Here is a 22,464-nt window from a genome sequence, read left to right as displayed (position 1 = left end):
TATACCCAATTCAGTACGCTGTGCAAATTTCGTGCAAATCGAAGGATATATAGGGACTTTGGTAAACCAATTAGATTAAATCGGACGAAAATATATATGGGAGCTACATATATCTAAATCTGGACCGATTTTCAAGAAACTTGACACACATCATTCTATACCTAATTCATTGCGGTATGCCAAATTTCATGCAAATCGAAATAGATATTGGGACTTTGGTACTCCATTTACATAAAATCGGACGAAAATATATATGGGAGCTATATCTAAATCTGCACCGATTTTTCCCAATTTCAATAGGGTTCGTCCTTGGGCCAAATAAGTGACCTATGCCAATTTTCATCCAATTCGGATCATAAATGCGACCTGTACTTTGTTTACAATTTAACATGGACTGACGGACATGCGTAAATCGACTCAGAAAATGATTCTATGCATATTCTCAAAAGGAACCATGTGTCTATCTGTTACAAACATTAGCACAAAGACATAATACCCTGTACCACAGTGTGGAGAAGGGTATAAAAATTCGGGTTGGGGTTAAATATAGGATTTGAATATCACTAAGAGAGATGTCTGAAGAATATAATGTCCCCAGAAGTTCAATATCACATATAGTCAATAAGTATAAAGCATAATCACAGTTTCTTTGACCTAGCTTCGAGGAAGTCCTCTAAACAAAGGTCGTCGTACTAATAATTTCTCCATCCAGGTCGTCAAAAACAATAATTTATTACATTTTCCGAAATAGCAAAAGTCATATGATACATAAAATAACGGTATTTTTCAAATTTCTCAGAGTTTCATATGTTTTGGCCCCGCCATAAATTTTACAGCAAAATACCAGCAATTTGTAGGAGAAATTACAATTACAGTTTCAATTGAACCTTAAGCGTTGAAAATATGTCAAGTTTACCTATTTTTTATCATACAATAAAGAGATTACTATACATTTCCAAATATTCGATTTCAGTTGCAAATGTTTTGACCACCACTGTATGTAAAAGTTCGCGAAAAGGCGTAGGGGTTTTTGTTTCTATTATACATGTTTCTATTATCGAAGAGCCGGTATTAAGCAAATTTTATAATATAATTCGAGAATCAATTCAGTATGCTACTCAAAATTTCGGACGAAAATATATTGACCTATATCTAAATATATACTGATTTGAACAATTTCCACCTACGTCATCTAACCTGAAGTCCATGACAGCGCATTAACAATCCTCCCTCCTCCATTTTCTGTTTATATTCCACACTTCCAAAAATGTTTAAAGGATAATGGGCTATAGCACAACAAAAACCGGATGAAAACCAGCCAAATAAAAACACAAAACTCTACCTCTATACTCATACAAAAATAATAATAACAACAACAACACCAGCAAACATATGGTAACCTAAACACGAAAAAGTTTACATCCGTACACAAACACCAACCACCAACAAAATGTAAAATAAAACAACAACAAGAACAGCAACAAAAAATAAATTTTTACAAAACTTTAGTTATTAATTGGAATTGTTTGGAAATTGTTTAACCTTAAACTTTAGCGAGTTTTTCTGTTATTTTCTCTCTTTTTTTCGTTGCTGCTGACGATTTGGCGAGGATGGTTTTCATTCCCATTTGTCAACTAGAAGAAGAATAAAAACAACAAATAGCTCATCAAAAATTATTTGTTGTTGACCAAAAGACAAACGAAAACAATTTTAAAGTCATTATATTTTATTTATGCCCCCTCAACGTTTACATCAACTTAGGGCCCGTATACCGACTAAAAATTATGTAATGGATTTCATTCTCTTGAAAAATCATGCTACAATTTTCCATTTCTTGATAATTTATTTGCTCGCCCAATTATATGCTATAAATTTATTGTATAATGTCTCCCGAACATGCATGCATGTCAAACTGATTTTGGTTTCATATTAACTCCGTTACGTTTTACCCAAAACATTGAAGGATTTACCAGTGGAATTGGATTTTTGCTCAGCTGGATGGTTTGTGGGTTATGGTTTATAGAATGATTATTGTTGCTGATTTCGTTCGTTCGTTCCTTCGTTGGTTACATATTTTTCGAGTCATTGTTGTTCGGTAACATGCTGAGCTTTTCTAATACACTTGTGTGAAGGAAGCTATTGTGAAACACCAAGTGCAAAAAAAATGTAGCTTATGACCAAAATTGTGTACTCTGGACATGACTGAAGCTTGTTAAGTCGCTTGTTATCTTGACAAGTTTTTAAACAACAAAACAGGTACAATCAGGCAACAACATATTTAATTTCATATCGTAAAATATTCATGTTGTGGTACACACTAAGAAGGTGTTTTCCTTTGCTTTTGGAAAGATTAAAGGGATGAATGGGCAAAGTGTAAGGAAATTTTGCAGTATGGTCCAGTTCAATTTTTAGAGACTTTTTCTGTAAAAGAGTGTTCCTATACCCTTTCCCATTGAAAACTAAAATATAAACTATGAAGAAAGTATTGCCGGCACCGTAAATAATTGTTCAATGTTGTTTTAATTTATTCTGACTTTTGTACGAGATTTTTTCTATAAGGTGTTCGTAGTCGGAGATAAACATTTTCTTCCTTGTTTAAGGATATTTTAATTATAGTTCATAAATCAAATCATGGGGTTATTTAGCAGTTTAATATTTGGACCATTTGTAAATGGAATCTACCGAAAAAAGTGGACCGAATATGACCATCGTCGAACTTTATTTCGAATAAGATTTAATACCTTTAACAAGTAAAACAGGTAAGGAAAGTAGTAAAGTCGGACGGGGCCGACTATATGATACCCTTAACCACTTTAGGTATATTCAACATTAACATGAAATTGGGTCCATAAACATGTCATCTGCAACCCATACTAAATTTTCCATTTGGTCAAATATAGAGTTGCTTCTTACAATGGGACAAGGTTATGTAAACCAATTTAAAGCAAATATCAATCGAACTCCCGCTGATCATTTAGATAAATATCTGATAAACATGAGGAGTTTGGCGCACCATTTATTTAAAATCAGACCAAAATATATATATATATATATAAGCTATATCAACATCTAAACCGATTTTATCCAAACTTATCAGAGGTCAGGTTAGTACGTTTTGTGCATATCGAGCAGATTTTGAGTTCTTGGTGCACCATTTACTTAAAATCGGACGAAACTATATATATGAGCTATATCTAAATGTGAGTCGATTCCTACAAAACTTCTCAAACATTAGGCAATACAACTTTCAGTACGTTGTGCAAAATTTGGTAGGATACGGCCTAACTTTGGGTCTTTGGTGTACCTTTTGCTTAAAATCGGACGAAACTATACATAGGTGCTATATCTAAATCAGAACCAATTTCAACAAAGCTTGCCACACGTAATGTTATAAATCTTCAATAGATTGTACAAAATTTTGTGCCAATCGGACCAAACTGGGAAGCTTGGCGCAGCATTTATATCTAACTTCTAGGTTATACTGACTTCACTACGTTGTGAAAAATGTTGTGTCAATTTTGTGTAAAATCGGACGAAAATATACATGAAGAAGCTGAACTCCAAATCTAGACCGATTTAAACGAGACGTGCATGGGATTAAATTATATTAACTACAGCTCATTGTACACAATTGTGTGGCAATCGGACAAACCTTGGGTCTTTAGTGCACAATTTACATAAAATCGGAAGGAAATATATATAGGAGCTATATCTAAATCTGAACCAATTTTCAGGAAACTTAACATACATAATACTAGACCTAATTCAGTACACTATGCCAAATTTCGTACAATTCGAAAAATATATAGGGATTTTGGTGCACCAATTACCTAAAATCGGGTGAAACTATATATATGGGAGCTATATCAAAATTTGAACCGATTTTCACGAAACTTACCACACATGATTCTAGACTTAATTCAGTACGCTGTACTAAAATTCGTGCAAATCAAAAGATTTGCAGGGACTTTGGTGCACCATTTACCTAAAATCGGCTGAAAAAATATATGGGAGCTATATCTAAATCTGAACCGATTTTCATGAAACTTAGCAAATATTATAATAGACGCAATTCAGTACGCTATGCCAAATTTCGTGCAAATCGAAAGATATATAGGGACTTTAGTGCACCATTGACCTTAAATCGGACGAAAATATATATGGGAGCTATATCTAAATCTGAACCAATTTTAATAGGGATTGTCCTTGGGCCAAATAGATGATCTGTGCCAAATTTCATCCAAATCGGATTATAAATGCGATCTGTACTTTGTTTACAATTTAACATCAACAGTCCGACGAATGGACATGTATAAATCGACTTAGAAAGTGATTCTATGTATATTCTCAAAAGGAACCATGGGTCTATCTCGATTCCTTTTGCCTGGTACAAACACATGCACAAAGACATAATACCCTGTAGTGGGGTGAAGGGTATAAACATCATTAAGTTCAGCTGGGCCGAGTTTTTTATACCCTACACAACTATGTTGTAAGGGTATTATAGCTTTGTATGGCCACATGAGTTTGTAACGCCGCCTAGTGTCACGTTTGCGGATAAAAATGGTCAAAACCAAGTACTTCGAAGGACAAATTTGTTGATGAGAATTCATAGAAAACATTCCAATTAGAAAAAATATAAATGTTTATATTGTTAAGTCAAGTAGTTATGTCTCTATAAAGGTTCAAATCTGATAATTGCTTGCAAACAGATTTCTTCACTATATATTTTCAAAAAAAAAAAATGGTTATATTTTTTACTTGATACATACTATTCGGTAATATCAATCAGATACCCGTTCGAAATATATATGGAAGCTTTATCTGCATCTGCACCCATTTCACAACAAAAAAAGACGCAATAATTCTAGTCTCAATTGGATACGTTAAGTCAGTACGCTATGCCAAATTTCGTACAAATCGAAAGATATATAGGGACTTTGGTGCACCTTTACGTAAAATCGGACGAAATTTATATATGGGAGCTATATCTAAATCTGAACCAATTTCCTCGAAACTTATCACACATCATTCTAGACGTAATTCAGTACGCTGTGCCAAATTTCGTGCAAATCGAAAGATATTTAGGGACTTTGGCGCACCATTTACCTTAAACCGGACAAAAAAAGGGTTCGTCTTTGGGCCCAAAAATTGAGCTGTGCCAAGTTTCATACAATTCGGACAAATGCGACCTCCACTTTGTTTACAATTTAACCTGCCTACAGAAAAAAGGCGACTTTATACAAAATTTTGGCGATCTATCTAAATTAGTTTAGAGGCTAGAGTAATTACAACAGACGGACATTGCTAAATCGTCATAAAATTTTAAGCTGCTTAAATATAGAGTCGGAAATTATTATTTCGATGAGTAACAAACGGAAAAACAAACTTAATATACCCTCCATACTATGGTGTTTAGTATAAAAATGGGGCTGAAAATATTTTCCGCAATTGAAATTTCAGATAGAAAAAATTACCTTTAAAGTTTTCTTATCAGAAATATATAGGAAATTTATTTACTTAAAAAAAACGATACATAAAAAACTAGTGAGCGGAGTAGTATAATCGAACGGGGCCGGCCATATGGAAGTTGTGTAGGGTACTACTCAACTTCCACGAAAATCTAACTTTGTGTGATTCTATATTCAGAGCTGGAGCAATATTTCGTGATATTTGCACCCTCTTGACCGATTAGAGGTCAACAAATATTCCAGATTCCCTTCAACGAGTGTTGTGATGTTCGGATTTCAATTGTGGCCTATAGATCGACTCGAAAAAGATTCAAATAACTATGTTTTTGGTCCACTTCATTCCAATATTATTACCTGATCATCACCGAAAATTATAGGCGTTGTCTTTGCCCATAGCTGGATACTCATGGAAAATTTCAAAGCGATCAGCGCTATATTTTCGGCCTCTAGTGTGGTAATGTGTTACTAAATAATATCTGAACACGTAAACACCTATAAATATGTAAGTGTAACTCCCACATCTGGGTACATACGGCAATATAATTTGTATCAATTTAAATGTTACCCACTCCTCTTGGATTTACTATCAACTTCTACGGTCTATGTTCTTCAGGGGTAAATATATATGCCATAGAATACAAATTTTGTCACTTTTCACACAAAAGTCAGGGTCCATTTGACCCGCTAAATATTGACCGATCTTTATCAAAACAGGCATGCTTATTCTCTGGCCCAATCCCCTTCTCCATTTAAAAATTCACGATGTTTGGGCCATAATTGCGGCCTCTGGAGCCAACAGAAAATCAGACAAAAATAAAATTTTTGGTCCATTTCATCCCCTAAATATTAACCGATCTTTATCAAAAACAATTGGGGTATTCATTGACCATAACCCATCCTACATGCAAAATTTCGTAACTTTGCCCTGTAACGTGTTTATAAATTATAATGGACGGACGGACACACATGTCTAGATCGACTCAGCTAGTCGAGATATGACAATCGGTATACTAAAAGGTGGGTCTAGGACCAATATTTCGCGGCGTTACAAACTTTTGGGGCTGCACAAAGCCATTATACCCTGACAACATAGTTGTGTAGGGTATAACAATCTATGGAAAACAAAATTGCCGTTTGATCGAAACTGAAGCAATTTTTTTTCATTTGTTCTTTTCAATAAGTTAATTTTGCTAGTAATGCTAAATCTACAAATAAATAGTATATCTATTCCACTTTGTTTGTGAATCTTCTTGGAAAGGTATTCTATTTTAATCTATTCTTATAAAAAACGTCCCTCTTTGTGTAAGAAATAGTAACACGAATGACGACAGAGATGGTCCCTATGAAATTTCTGCAAAAAATAGTTTACTTTTTTGTCGGAACTAATAGGAAATAGTCACAGGTAAGAATATTATATATTCTCCAAAATAATTACATATGAATAAATAATTAAAATATATAACGTTTACTACATTTATTATATTTTATACATAAATATGACCTTTTCTATGTTAACAACTTTCTGACAGTAGGAAACCTAAAAAAATCGTCCATATATGGAACACACTACTCGCTTGCTCCTTTCTTCTTTCCGATTCTGGCGAAATTTAAACCAAAACCAAAATGGACTTTTTGACCTCATGTTAATAAATAATGGCGAACGGGGAGACGACGCTGTGTTCTGCTGTTGCATTATTGTTTTGGTGTTGCTGATTTTATTATTATGATTATTATTGTTGTCGTTGTTGTTGTTGTTGCTGTAGTTTGTATTATATGAGCTTTTATAAGAGAGCATAACATAATGTTTGTGGTTTCTTTGGCCGGGAGTTTTTCAAAAATACCACTAGGATATTCTTTTTGAATGTGTGTAAAAGTGTTTGTGTGTGTTTTAGAGTGTATGGAATATACTAAAAATCAGCAGGTTGTCCTCTGTTCTGTACTGGTAGATGACATTTTTAAAATGCAAAAATAAACATAGAAAAAATCATAAAAATGTGGAGGGTTTAAAAAAAATGGGAAACAATTTATATAAATTATTTAAATAATAATAACTTATATAAATAGGACATTTCTGAGAAGTCATGCATATTGCAACAAGACGCAGAGTATTTAATAGACTTCACCAAGAGAAATTAACTGTAGACACCTCGTTTTAAACCGCGCACCATAAACTTGGTATTCAAAATAGCTAAAATCAATCGGGACTTGCCTGACTGCCAGGAGAAACCGAGCGGTGACGTTATGGATGGTAGATACCAGGCTTATCTTGGTCCCTCTTTCATCTCAATTGTGGACACTGATCTTCCCGCTGTGTCACCTGGGGTAACTACTTTCATCATCCGTTGAAGTAGTGAGCTGATATGTGCCTCGAGTTCACCCATAAGAACTGTAAAACTGTATGCGTTGGGTTAGTTGCCCAAATTCGGAAACCCCTTCCTGTTACGAAAAACAACGAAAAAGAAAACAATGTTGACGATCACCGCAAATGTATAAAGGACCACGATCTGCGAATCTGCAATTGGAATGTGCGCACGTTGTACAGAACAGGCGCTGTTTTCGCTTAGGCGGATGTACTCAAGAAGTACAAAGCCGATATTATTGCCTTACAGGAAATGCGATAGAAAGGGACTGGCGTAAGTAAATCAGAAGATTATGCTATGTGTTATAGTTGCAATGAAACGAAGCATGAATTTGGCTGAGGATTTATGGTTAATAGGATAATAAAATACCCCGTCTCCAGATTCACTCGAGTAGATGAGGGAATTGCTATAATCCGCATTAAAGCGAAGTTCTTCTACGTCAGTTTTATTTGCGCCCATGCTCCGACGGTAGACAAAGACGAGCGCCTAAAAACATTAAAATTCTGTTGGAAGATTTTTTTGTATAAACCGGAAGGGAAAACATTTCTCGTCCCACCGTCGGAAAATTCAGCCTCCATGAAGAACCATCAGACAATGGCACGAGACTGATTGACTTCGCGACAGCAATAAATATAGTAGTTAGTAGCACCAGATTCAAGCATAGCGATATACACAAGCCCACCAGGATTTCTCCTGATCAAACGACGAGAAATCAATTGATCATGTTGTGATGGACAGAAGGTTAGACGTTCGATCGATACGAGGAGCCAATATCGATTCGGACCATTACCTTGTGGCAGCCAAGGTTCGCACCCGTCTTAATGTAGCAGCAAGGGCGCGATCTAATCTAACACGGAAACTCGACGTCGAAAAGCTGCAAACATAACAGGCAGCAAAAAATATAGTAGTTAGCAGTACCAGATTCAAGCATATCGATATACACAAGGCCACCTGGATTTCTCCTAATCAAACAACGAGAAATCAAATTGATCATGTTGTGATAGACGGAAGGCATTCATCCAGTGTTTTAGACGTTCGATCGATCCGAGGAGCGAATATCGATTCGGGCCATTACCTTGTGGCAGCCAAGGTTCGCACCCGTCTTAATGTAGCAGCAAGGGCGCGATCTAATCTAACACGGAAACTCGACGTCGAAAAGCTGCAAACACAGCTCAATTTACATACCTGCTTGACAAAAGCACTTCTTGTCCCGATAACAATATAGAAGCACAATGTCAAAGACTGCAGCAAAAGCAACACTTGGGTACCAAAAACCGCCATCAAGTAACCCATGCTATTGATTTGAAAAACTCATCGTATAGGGCAACCCTGCAGACAATAGCTACATGTAATGCGATGGAAAATTATCGAGAGAAAAGGAGAGAGAAACAATTAAGAAAGAAGAAGAAGAAAAACGTGAGCGGTTGCATATCGATATGTACAGGAGTCAGAACGAAGTCCGGAAATGTTAACAATGAGTAAACACCAAACCGAAGGCTTTGGTGCAGGCACATCCTACTGTAGAGATGAAGATGGAAACCTGGTGACAGATACAGATAGCGTGTTGAGGATCTGAAAGGAGCATTTTGAAAATCTTCTGATATCAAATATTGACGGTGAAGAAGATACCCCAGAACCAATAAGAGATGACGGTCAGAGTAGCAATTAATCGGCTGAAGAGCAATAAAGCAGCTGCCTGAAGAGCACCTAGATAAGATGAGGTCAGAGTAGCAATTAATCGCCTGAAGAACAATGAAACAGAAGGTGTCTATAGATTACCAGCCGAAATATTCAAGACTGGTGGACAAATGCTGGTCAGGAGCATGCTAGAGGAATGCATGCCGAATGATTGGAACCTCAGCATTCTGCGTCCCGTGTACAAAAAAAGACAAGACATTATGTGCCAACTATAGAGGAATAAGTCTTCTTCCCATCGCATATGAAGTGCTATCGTTCTGTGTGAGCGACTGAAGCCAATGGTCAATGATATTATTGGTGCCTACCAATGCGGCTTCAGGCCTGGCAAATCCACCATTGACTATAATTTCACTTTGCGCCAGATCCTGGAAAACACTTACGGAAAACACATCGACTTATATAACCTATTCGTCGACTTTAAAACCGCATTCGACAGCCCTATCCATTCAGAGGTGTTTAAAGCCATGTGTGCGTTTGGCATTCCTGCCGGAAATTTATACGGCTATGCAGGACAACTTTAACTGGCACAAAGTCAGCAGTTAAAGTCTCGGAACCCTTCAATACCGAACGAGGATTCAGACAAGCTGGCTGTTTGTCGTGTGACCTGTTTAACATCCTGCTGGAATAGGTCATGCGAGATGCCAATGACATTCTGTATAGCAAATAGCATATCTTACTCGCCTACGCCGACGACGTCGACATAATGGGTCGAGCATTGCGAGCGGTAACAGCCACCTTTGAACGAATTGAGAAGGAGTCAGCCAAAGTGGGACTGGCAGTAAATGGCGAAAAGACCAAGCTGATGGTATCCACACGCAAGACGTCCAGGAGACTCGGACCAACAGTGGAAGCTGAAAACTACAGCTTCTAGGTAGTGAACGATTTTATATACCTCGGTACCGCCATAAACTAAACTAATAACATCAGCTTTGAAATCCGAAGAGGATAGTGTTGGCCAACAAATGCTACTATGGTCTGAGTAAGTAACACAAAATCAAGGCCACCTCACGCCAGACAAAACTCACACTCTACAAGACGCTGATATTACCCGTGCTGTTATATGGATCTGAAGCGTGGGTACTTGCAGATGAGGCAGCACTTGGAGTATTTGAGAGAAAAAATCTCCGGAAGATATATGGGCCAATCTGCGTCGACGATGAATATTGTCGTCGAATAACATATATTCTCGGACATCGACATAGTCAGACGTATCGAGCTGCAGCGACTACGTTGGCTAGACCATGTTGTGAGAATGGATGAGGATGTCCCAGCTCTAAAGGCATATAAAAGCGAGCCAAGTGAAGACTCGGAAAATGGTCACTCAAATTGGATGAGATGGGCACAAGACCGAAGCGCTTTTAAATCTTTGTTAAGCTCGGCTTATGGAACATCCGTTCTGTCAGGTTCGGAAATGTGATACTTGATACTTGAAAATCATATCGGTCCTAAACGTAGACCAATTCATGTTAAATTTCAAAACTCCATGTTAAAAATTGCGAGCCATCTGGCTTTGATTTTCATGTTATTAATTTCTACTAAATTTCAAAGGTCCGGCTGTGATAAAATTTAAAGGTTTTACATATTTCCCCCTCCCACAATTTCCGTTTCCACCCCTCGTAGCAAGTGACTTGTATGTTATTGTCACGCAAGCAAATAAATACAAAGTTAACTGAATGCTACACATTAATTGCCTTATTATCGCAATTCGTTTAAAATGTAATGAGAATTTTCCCCCATTTAAGCAGCACAGCAGTTAGTTAGCTAGCTTCGCTGCATGGCAGTTTGCCCGCTTTTGTGACCTGTCCCAACATATTATTCTCACATGTTTCCAAAGTCTAGCTAGTGTGGCTGACGTACAGTACATCGAACTACATGTGTGCAGCAATAACAACAACTCCCTAAAAAATGTGATGGTGTGTGGTTCGGGATTTGTTTATGTCGGTGAACCTAAAAGTATGCTTCACTGGCAAAACGGAACTGGCTGGGTAAATATTTTCAGTGGAAATTCCACTGCATTCAACGGAAACTTCAGTTTTAATTAGTTGCGCAAATATTTTCCAGTGGCTCCCCACCGTGAGCTATGCCATTTCTATCCAACAGCTATTCTTCGGCTTCTTTGCTGTTGGGTTTTATTTTTTTCGGTTTACCTCTACCATCGAATAACATGAAAATGGACTATCCGCACAAAAAAAGAAACGAAATCCGAATATTGGTGGCAGGCAAAAAAATCTCGACCACTTTTATAAAAGCACAAACCACTTTTAAACAAATAAAAGAGGTGAATAAACGCTGATATATTCAACCAAAAAACAAGAAAACTTAAAAAAGGCACTGCCTGCGGAACAAATCGCCTCCAAACATCTACCAGCGGCCATAGCTACAGTTTTTTGGTTAAAGTTTTCGCGGCTTGCCTTTTGGTCATGGTGTTGTTGCCAAGCTGCCAATCCGCTACCGCCTGCCGCTCTTGATGTTGTTGATTGAAAGTTAAGGTCTGCTTATGATGATGATGATCGGCTGCCATACAACACCAACAACAAACAAAACAGAACCGAACAACCTGGCATCTGAATACACAGGTCAAACTTTAGTTAATGAGTTTTTTTCCAAGCTGCGGGTATGGGAGCCGCTAACGAAAACTCTTTTTAAACATTCGTTTCGTTTCACTTGACTCGATGTTTGTTTGCCGCTTTGTTTGTGCGAAACACACATGATTTTCAACAGCAGAAGCAGAAAAAGAAGAAGGAGTTTAATCGTTGTTGTTGCTGTTGCCACTTTTTTGGCGTATGGCCAATAAGTTGTTCGAACAAAGTTCAAAAACCTTTTAATGACTTTTTAATCAACACAAATTAAATCCTTAACAACAACAACAACGTCGGCACTGACGACGCGGTAGTCTATTGTATGGGCGGCATGTAAAGAAAATTATTTAATCACATTTTGTAGTGTATACTTTTAGGAGCGGCCTCATAAGTTTTTTGTATAATCGAAGGTATTTTTGGCAGGACAATGTCGTTGACGACGCGATAGTCTATTGTATAGGCTACATGCAAAGGAAATTATTTAATCACATTTTGTAGTGCATACTTTTAGGAACGGCCTCATAAGATTTCTATAGTCGAAGTTTTTTTCACAGGACAAAGCAAATTGTTACACAAAATATTGCAAGTGGAAGGAAGATTTGCGAAAATTAAAATTAGTAAAATTCTTTGCATACTTTTATGCGAAAACTATAAAGAAGCGACAGTTTTTCAATTGCAGTTTTTCCTCATCATTATAAGGAATCTAATATGGTATGAAAATTTTATATCAGAAATAATTTAATCCCACCCTCTGGGACTTCGCGAAATGAAAGGGAGCAATCATTAATTTCTAACTGACTCATTCGCGGAGATAAGAAAACACTGTAGCTAAATTCTTGAAAATAATTGTGAGAATCAATTTTTGTGTCAAGGGGTTTGAAAGAGCAGCAGTGTGCCGAGTCTAGAATGGCCCATGAGGTCCAATTGGACTCAAGGGATAGGACGTGGACATTAAAAATATCTAAAATTGGAGGGCATGTCAAATCATGGACCTACATTGTAAATTGCCTTTCTTTAGGTTTTTATAATCTGAGAATAGAAGTACCACATTAAAGACAGAAAAAGCAGTGAGCTCTAACTTTATTAAAACAATGTTTTGGTTCATTTGACCCGATAAATATTTATCATTGGTTCGTTCAATCGCCTTCCTCGTGGAGAATTAGTGATGCTCGGCTTACAATTGTGGCGTGTAGAACGACTAGAAAACATACAAAAATAGAGTTTTCGTCTATTTCATCCTCTAAATATCATCTGAACATCGACGAAAATGTTAGGCGTCGTCGTCCTTGACTATAACCGGAACTTCATGCAAAAATTCCTAGTCATCAGCGCTACAATTCCGCCTTCTAGTGTGGTGATGGCAAATCTAAATAATATCAGAACGCATAGACCCCTGTAACGTGAACGTACAACAATATTATATAATGATAGTATATTCACTCCACTTGAATATACTATCAACTACTCGGACCTATGGCCTTCAGGAGTAAATAGAATGTAAATTTTGTAATTTATTACACAAAAGTTTGGGTCCATTTAACCCGGTAAATACTTAAAATCTCCCGATAAACGAGCCATTAATGTGGCCTCTAGATAAAGTTTTTGGTCCATTTCATCACCTAAATATTAACCTTCATTCTTTGGTCAGTACCCGTCCTACGTGCAAAATTTCATGACGATTGGTGCATAACTGTGTACTGTATCGTGTTTACAAATTATAATGAACAGACGGACGGTCGGAAGGACACGCATGTCTAGGACCAATATACTCATGGGGCCATACAAAGCTATAATACCATTACTACATAGTTGTGTAGGGTATAATTACATGTTGCCGGATTGGCAGGGCCTTTCAAAATACTGAAAATTAAATGTGCCTACGTTAAATATTTTCTACCAAGAAAATACATTTTCTATAAAATTTTTCCATCTTCCAAGAACCCAGAATGCCAAGAGTTTTTTTCCAGAACCATCCAGAACCCTGAATGCCAAATGATGTACCAAAACGAAGACCTAAGGTGTATTTACTTTGAAAGGTCCAGATTTGGCAAATTACAGCCACTTCGGTTGGAAAATACGCCCAAGATTATGAAATACCTAAAAAGGGCGGAATCATTGGAACTGATTATGTTTGTTATACCCTTCACCACACTGTGGTACAGGGTATTATGTCTTTGTGCATATGTTTGTAACAGGCAAAAGGAAACGAGATTACCCATGGTTCCTTTTGAGAATATGGTGCCCCATTTACATGAAATGTAATAAAATATATTTCGATTTGCACGAAATTTGGCATATCGTACTGAATTAAGCCTAAAGTGATGTCTGCCAAGTTTCGAGAAAATCGGTCTAGATTTAGATATAGCTCCCATATGTAGTTTCGTCCGATTTCATGTAAATGGTGCCCAAAGTCCCTATATATCTTTCGATTTGCACGAAATTTGGCATAACGTACTGAATTGAGCCTAGAGTGATGTCTGTCAAGTTTTGAGAAAATCGGTTCAGATTTAGATATACCTCCCATATATAGTTTCGTCCGATTTCATGTAAATGTTGCCCCAAAGTCCCTTTACATCTTTCGATTTGCACGAAACTTGGCATATCGTACTGAATTAAGCCTAGAGTGATGTCTGCCAAGTTTCGTGAAAATCGGTCCTGATTTAGATATAGCTCCCATATATAGTTTCGTCCGATTTCATGTAAATGGTGCAGCAAAGTCGCTATATATCTTTCGATTTGCACGAAATTTGGCACAACGTACTGACTTGAGCCTAGAGTGATGTCTGCCTTGTTTCGTGAAAATCGGTCCAGATTTAGATATAACTCCCTTTTATTATAGATTGATTTTAAGTAATTGACGCACCAATGAACCAATAGGCTGATAGGAACAAAACGTTCTGAAATTAGTATAACCTGACCTGTGACAAGTTTTTTGAAATCGCTTAATATTTGGATAGAGCTTCCATATATATTTTAGCCCGATTTCAAGTAAATTGGGCATCACACTCCTCATGTTAGTCAGATTGACATCAAATTTTGCACAACTTACAAAATTGAGCATAGAATTACGTAGTTGCGTTTTGTAGATGTACAGAAATAGCCCAACGGATGGCCTATTTATATTTGATTGAAGTCGATTTACATGCTTTATGGATAGATCTAGGTAGATTCACATTTAGATAAATATCACATATTTTATTTCATCCTGTTTAATATACCCATAGTGGTGAAGGGTATCATATAGTCGGCCCGTCCGACTTTACTACTTTCCTTACTGGTTTTTTGTTTGTAATTCATCAAAATAATCATTTCCGTCCCTAAAATGTATATATATATTCTATGATCTGTCTATTGTAATCACTCAAGCATCTAAATTATTTGAGATAGATCGCCAAAATCTTGCATTTTTGCATAGCTCCCATATAAGGGTACCCCGTAATTTTCGGTATTTTAGAATTCTTGCGCGTGTTTTTCACCCGAATTCGCTGAAATTTTGAACATTGGGTTCTTATTGGGTATCACATTTATCCACTAGAAATTATAAATATAGGTCCACCTTTTTTTAGTTGCCCTCATTTTGTTAAAGTACAGGTCGCATTTAGGATACGAATTGGATGAAATTTGGCACAGCTCATTTTTTGGCCCAAGGACGAAACCTAATGAAATTGAGAAAAATCGGTTAAGATGTACATATAGCTGTCATATACAGTTTCGTCCGATTTAAGTAAATTATGTACCAAAGACCCAAAGTTAAGTCGATTGACACAAGATTTTGCACAAAGAACTGAAGTGTCTTTAATATTACGTTTGTCAAGTTTCGTTGAAATCTGTTTAGGTTTAGATATAACTCCCATGTATAGTTTCTTCCTATTTTCAGTAAGTGGTGCACCAAAGGCCCAAAGTTGAGCCGATTATCACAAACTTTTGTACAACGTACTAAAGTTACTACAACATAACGGTGGTCAAGTTTTGTTGAAATCGGTTCAGATTTAGATATAAGTCCCATATATAGTTTCGTCCGACCCAAAATTAGGCCGAAACCTACAATATTATACGCAACGTGCTGAAGTATTCTAACGTGTTAAGTTTTGTTGCAATCGGTTCAGATTTGGATATAGCTTCTGTAAATTTCGTCCAATTATAGGTATATGCACCAAACTCCTGATGTTTGTCAGATTAACTCAAAATTTTGCACAAAGTACAAATCTAAGCATAGAATAACGAAATTGCGTAGAAATGTAGATAAAGCCCATATAAATTTTCAGTCGACTTCATGTTAATTTGTCATACTTTCGTCCCATTGTAACGAACGAATTTATATCTGTCGAAATGAATAATTTAGTATAAGAATGATATGCTTACGGATTGCCCTATGTCAGTTCACAATTAGATAAAGATCACATATTTTAGTTCATCAAATATCATGTTAATGGTCCTTCAAAAATACGACGTCTGTTAGTATGCATCTGTTAGGTTTTAGAGGGATATTTTCTACTCGAAAGTATGAAATCCTAAGACGATTTACCCATCTGTTGTAATTATACTACCTTCTGAGGATATCGATAGAAAATACTAGAACGTCAGGTTCGTCCCTACCAATTTTCGGTATTTCTAATATTTAGCGTGAAGATACCTTCCTTGTGATGCAAATATGTTAGTTTCGAAATTGAGCTATATTAGTCCTCAATTATCATAATGATAACTCCAAATCTTCTACAATTCCTAAACGATGTAATACATGTTGTTCCCGCCTTAGGTATAACCTCCAGGGATGTACACTTAAATTTGTCGAGGGCATATGGTGGGTATGGTAGAGGGTATACAAAGTTCGGCTCTGCCGAACTTAGCGCCTTTTTCACTTGTTTTATTATAAAGTATGACCGTTGACATAATGTGTTAAAAACCACGCGAACATTTGTCTTTTGACTCATATTGGGCGGTATATCAGCCATATCTAGACAAATGATGGGTTTTAAGTTCTCAAGAGTTGAAGGTTTATGTACACGGTCTTTCGCTTAGCCCCATAAAAAGTATAATGGTGTCAAATCACATGATCTTGATGATCAGTTGATATTGCTACGACGAGACCGGCCAGGGTAAAGTGGTACCGCCTTGTTGAAGCCACATATTCTCCAAGTTGTATTATTCAATAGCAAACAATAAAAGTAGGGTATCATATAACCATAATTATTTTAAAAATCCACGCCATTATTATAAGTCTTCAAAATTTACTTTTAAAATCCACGCCTATTATAATAAATATAATAATAAATATTTCAGTTTTATATTTAAGATATGTGATATATAAAATTCTATATTATTTTAAACATTTGAAAAAATAATCCTAAAACTTTACAATTTCCTACCTCTAAACATAAAACCATAGAAACAAAAACAAAACAACAAAAAATATGTGAGAAATAGTAACAATAATACCACTGCCGCCAACTATCATTTACTGGAAACGAAAAGCCGTGTCTAGCTGTCTTATCACTGCAATTATCTTCAATCACAAACAACTGCAATTATTTTGACATTTTCCATACACATCTCCAATTCCAGCCAAACAACAACTCTCACTGACTGACATCTTGGCATGATTTCTACTTTCTAATCCGTTCCCGGAGCAAAACGCTCTAAATTAAAACAGAAGCCGTCACAATAGCGAAACGACGACGACAACAACAACAGCAGCAAGAATCAAAAATAAAGCGGCATAGACAATTGCCAAAGGATAGACAGGCAGCCGGAGTACGGACAGACAGACAAATAAGCGAACAACTGCTGCATTGCGCCATTCTCATCTGTGCGCTATCAACAACGACAACAAGAAATCCTTCACAACCCACATATTTCTCATTTGATATATTCCATACACAGGGACCAGGAGAGGAAGAGACAGCTAGAGAGGCAGGGGAATAAGGCAAGAGAAACCATAACAGACATGATATCCTTTCTATTTAAGTTTTTCCTTCCGTCATATCATAAGAATTGAACGCCAGCTCACGCTTAGGCTAGCTGTCACAGTTGCAACAACGAAATGAGGAAAAACTCAACAACAACAAAAAAACCCCAAACAATTTGTAAAAATTTTCTTTCATTCGAAAATCAGAAAATAGAATGGCAAGAGCAGATGACAGCCTGGACATTTCGACATTCCCCAACATTACTTGCTTCAAATCATTTCAGGGGAAAGGGTTTTTTCCTTCCTTGTGGTTGGTTGCTTTCTCCTATTCGTCAATTCTTCTCTTCACGATTTTTTTTCCATTTCATATTCTTTGGAATTATTTCATTGTATGTGTGTATGTGTTTGTCTTTCTTTTACTGTACTAATCAGCTTAGTTTTTTTTCACGTTGAAAAATTCCATTTCAAACAAGTCATGAAATTCCGAAAGGGTTTTGCTTGTCAACCAACTGACAGTTTTTTTTATTTCTCGTTCATGAGCCTTCCAGCCAACGAACCAAACAACCAACCAACCGCCCAACGCAATGACTGGTAGGGAATTAAAATATTTACAACAATTAAACAATTGTTGTAAATGTTCTTACAAATTAATTGAGTTTTGAAATGTTTTGCAAATGTTAAGCGTGTATATTTAAATGCGGATTAAAGCAATTAGTATAATATGTTGCATACTTTTGGGATAATCACATAATATGATTTATTGACATGACCACTATACTAAAGGCGAAGAAGGGTTTACTGTGTTTGTTGGTAGCTATTTTGTTGACGTCCTTTAGAAGATATGTGACAATAAAGGAGTTGCGTTTTAAGTGACTGACTTATATTCGAAGAACAGACAATTTGGCATTCGGTCGGCACGCATACAGGTCGCAGGTCGCATTTATGATCCGAATGAGATGAAATTTGTCACAGCCCACTCATTTAGATGGTTTACACAGAGGATGATGGATAACAAGCTTCGGCTCTGATTGGCTTGTGGACAATGACCACCCCGCGGTGTCACCTGGGGTAGCTTCTTTTATCACCCGGTGAAATAGTGAGCTGATATGCGCCGCGATGAGTGTGGAAACCCCCTCCTACTAATTGACTTCGCGGCAGCAAAAAACATAGTTGTTAGTAGCATCAGATTCAAGCATCTCGATATAAATAAGGCCACCTGGATTTCTTCAGATCAAGCAAGTAGAAATCAAATTGATCGTGTTGTGATAGACGGAAGGCATACATCCAGTGTTTTAGATTCGGATATAGGTTCGATCTAATGTAACACGAAAATTCGACGTCGAAAAGCTGAAACACAAACAGATAGCAGAAACCTACTCCGCTCAACTTACCCACTTGCTAGTCAAAAGCACTGCTTGTCCCGATATAGAAGCACAATCGTAAATATTTGCCCACTTCCTACAAAATACATGCTATTGATGTGAAAAACGCAGCGTATATGGAAACCCTGCAGAAAGTAGCGACACGTAGTGCGATGGCGAAATATCGGAAGAAAAGTAACACATGAACGTGAGCAAATCGAGATGTACAGGAGTCAGAAAGAAGTCTGGAAATTTTACCAATGAGTAAAGCACCAAACAGACGGCTTTGGCGAAAGTACATCCTTCTATAGGGATGAAGAAGAAACCCTTGTGACAGATACAGATAGCGTGGTGAAGATCTGGAAGGAGCATTTTGCAAAGCTTTTGGTATCAAATAGTAGCGATTAAGAAGATACTCCCGAAACAATTGAAAATGACGGTATAGATTGTACACCACCTAGCCAAGATAAGGTCAGAGTAGCAATTAATCGGCTGAAGAACAATAAAGCAGGTTGTCAGGAGCATGCACCAGCTGATTAGCACATTTTGGCTAGAGGAATGCATTCCTAATGATTGGAATCTCAGCATCCTGTGTCCCGTGCACAAAAATGAGACACACGTTAATATGTTCATATATTTTCGTCCGATTTTTTGTAAATTGAGCACTTAACTTCCAATATATGTTCGATTGAGATAAAATTTCTCATGGCGTACTGATTTAGATCTAAAACCAGTAAGGAATGTAGTAAAGTCGGACTTGGCCGACTATATTATACCCTTCACCACTTTGGGTATATTTTACATATGTATCCTAACAGACGACGCGTTTTGTTATAAATCTATATCTGACCCGTCTCAGGGAAACTTGACAGACACTAATTTATATAACATCAGTACGATGTGTCATTCGGCCTAGCTATGGATCTTTTCACGAATCTTAGCAACATCATTCTAGACATAATTCAGTAACCTATACCAAAATTCATGCAAATCGAAAGATATATATGGTCTTACGTTAAATCGGATGAAAATACATATGGGAGCTATATCTAAATCTGAACCGATTTTCACGAAACTTGGCAGACATCATTCTCGATCTTATTCATAACTCTGTGCCAAATTTCGTGCACATCAAAAGATTTCCAGGGACTTAAGTGGGCTATTTACCTAAAATCGGGCGAAGCTATATATGGGAGCTATATCTAAATCTGAACCGATTTTCACGAAAGTTTGCACACATCATTCAATACTTAATTTAGTACGCTGTGCCAAATTTGGTGCAAATCGAAAGATATATAGGGTCATTGGTACACAATTAACCTTAAATCGGACGAAGATATATGGGAGCTATATCTAAATCTGAACCGATTTTCTCGAAACTGGGCACACATCATTCTAGACATAATTCAGTACATTACGCCAAAATTCGTGCAAATCAAAAGATTTCCAGGGACTTTAGTGGACTATTTACCTAAAATCGGGCGAAGCTATATATGGGAGCTATATCTAAATCTGAACCGATTATCACGAAACTTTGCACATATCATTCTAGACTTATTTTAGTACGTTGTGCCGAATTTCGTGCAAATCGAAAGATATATAGGGACTTTGGTAGACCATTTACCTTAAACCGGACGAAGATATATATGGGAGGTATATCTAAATCTGAACCGATTTTCGCGGAACTTTGCACACATCATTCGTGAACTTATTCATTACGCTGCGCCAAATTTCATGCAAATCGAAAGATATATAGGGACTTTGGTGCACCATTTACCTTAAATCGGACGAAAATATATATCGGAGCTATATCTGAATCTGAACCGATTTTTCCTAATTTCAATAGGGTTCGCCCTTGGGCCAAACAAATGAGCTGTGCCAAATTTCATCCAATTCGGATCATAAATGCGACCTGTAATTTGTTTACAATTTAACATGGATGCAGACAGACAACGGAGACATAATACCGAAAGTGATTCTATGCCAAAAAGAACAGTGTGCTTGTTACAAACATATGCACAAAGACATAATACCGTGTACCACAGTGTGGTGAAGGGTATAATGTTATGTGTTAAGTTTCGTTAAAATCGGTTCAGATAGTGATATAGCTCCCGGATATATTTTCGTCCGATTTTATATAAATGATGCACTAAACTGCCATAGTTTACCTAATTCAGATGAAATTTGAAACACCGAACTGTATTAAGTCTAAAGTGGTGTGAGTTAATTGTCATGAAAATCGGTCCAGATGTAGATATAGCTTCGATGTTTATGTGCGTTATATTAACGATATACTAAACTTCCAACATTTCCTTCGATTTACACGAAATTTTGCATAGGCTATTAAATTGACTCTTGAATGAGGTGTGCTAAGTTTCAGTTAAATGGGGGCTGCTCCAAAACGTGTCTTCAATATTGCGAGTTCTATCGTGATATCAAAGGACATATGGAAGGACACTCCATCTGGTGGTAGAGGGTATAAAAAGGCACTTAACCGAGTAAGAAATCGATACTATGTGGACGCCTTATGCTGCCAAGAGAAGTAAAAGGAAAATAGAATAGAAAATAGATCGGTCCGATCGAACTTTTAGTCCACGGTGTAGACTCGAACTTGTCTACGCTAGCAATATTACCAACTTATTCAATGTTCTTTGTTTAAATTAAAATATCTCCATCTATTATAGATATAAAGGGTACCACCATCCTTTCCACAAAGCGTTATCAATTTCTCTAATTAGTTTCAATCTCTTTACTATGTTTCCTTAAATAATTTACTAATTTCTTATTTATTCCCATTTAATAGCATCGCTTTGGGTTATGTACCCTCTTAAATAGAATTGCCTACTTTCAGGAGCCCCGAAAGAATACTTTTGTTTTAATTTAAACCCATAGATTTTGTTTTCTTTCCATGCAACGTGCAGACGCACGACAAGGAGATTTTCCCGTTTGGCCTTAACACCAAACCATAAATAATTCACCGGACCATAATTGTTATGCTTAACGTGTTTTCCTAAATGAATGTCATTAACGTGAACACATAAAAAGCCAATGTCAGAGACCATTGTGTTGGGGCCACTTGCACTCACACAC

Source organism: Musca vetustissima, unplaced genomic scaffold (genome assembly GCF_032173495.1).
Source record: "Musca vetustissima isolate MV318-11 ecotype Yass unplaced genomic scaffold, APGP_CSIRO_Mvet_v1 utg24085, whole genome shotgun sequence".
Taxonomy (NCBI): Eukaryota; Metazoa; Arthropoda; class Insecta; order Diptera; family Muscidae; genus Musca; species Musca vetustissima.
Note: the sequence above shows the minus strand (reverse complement) of the source record.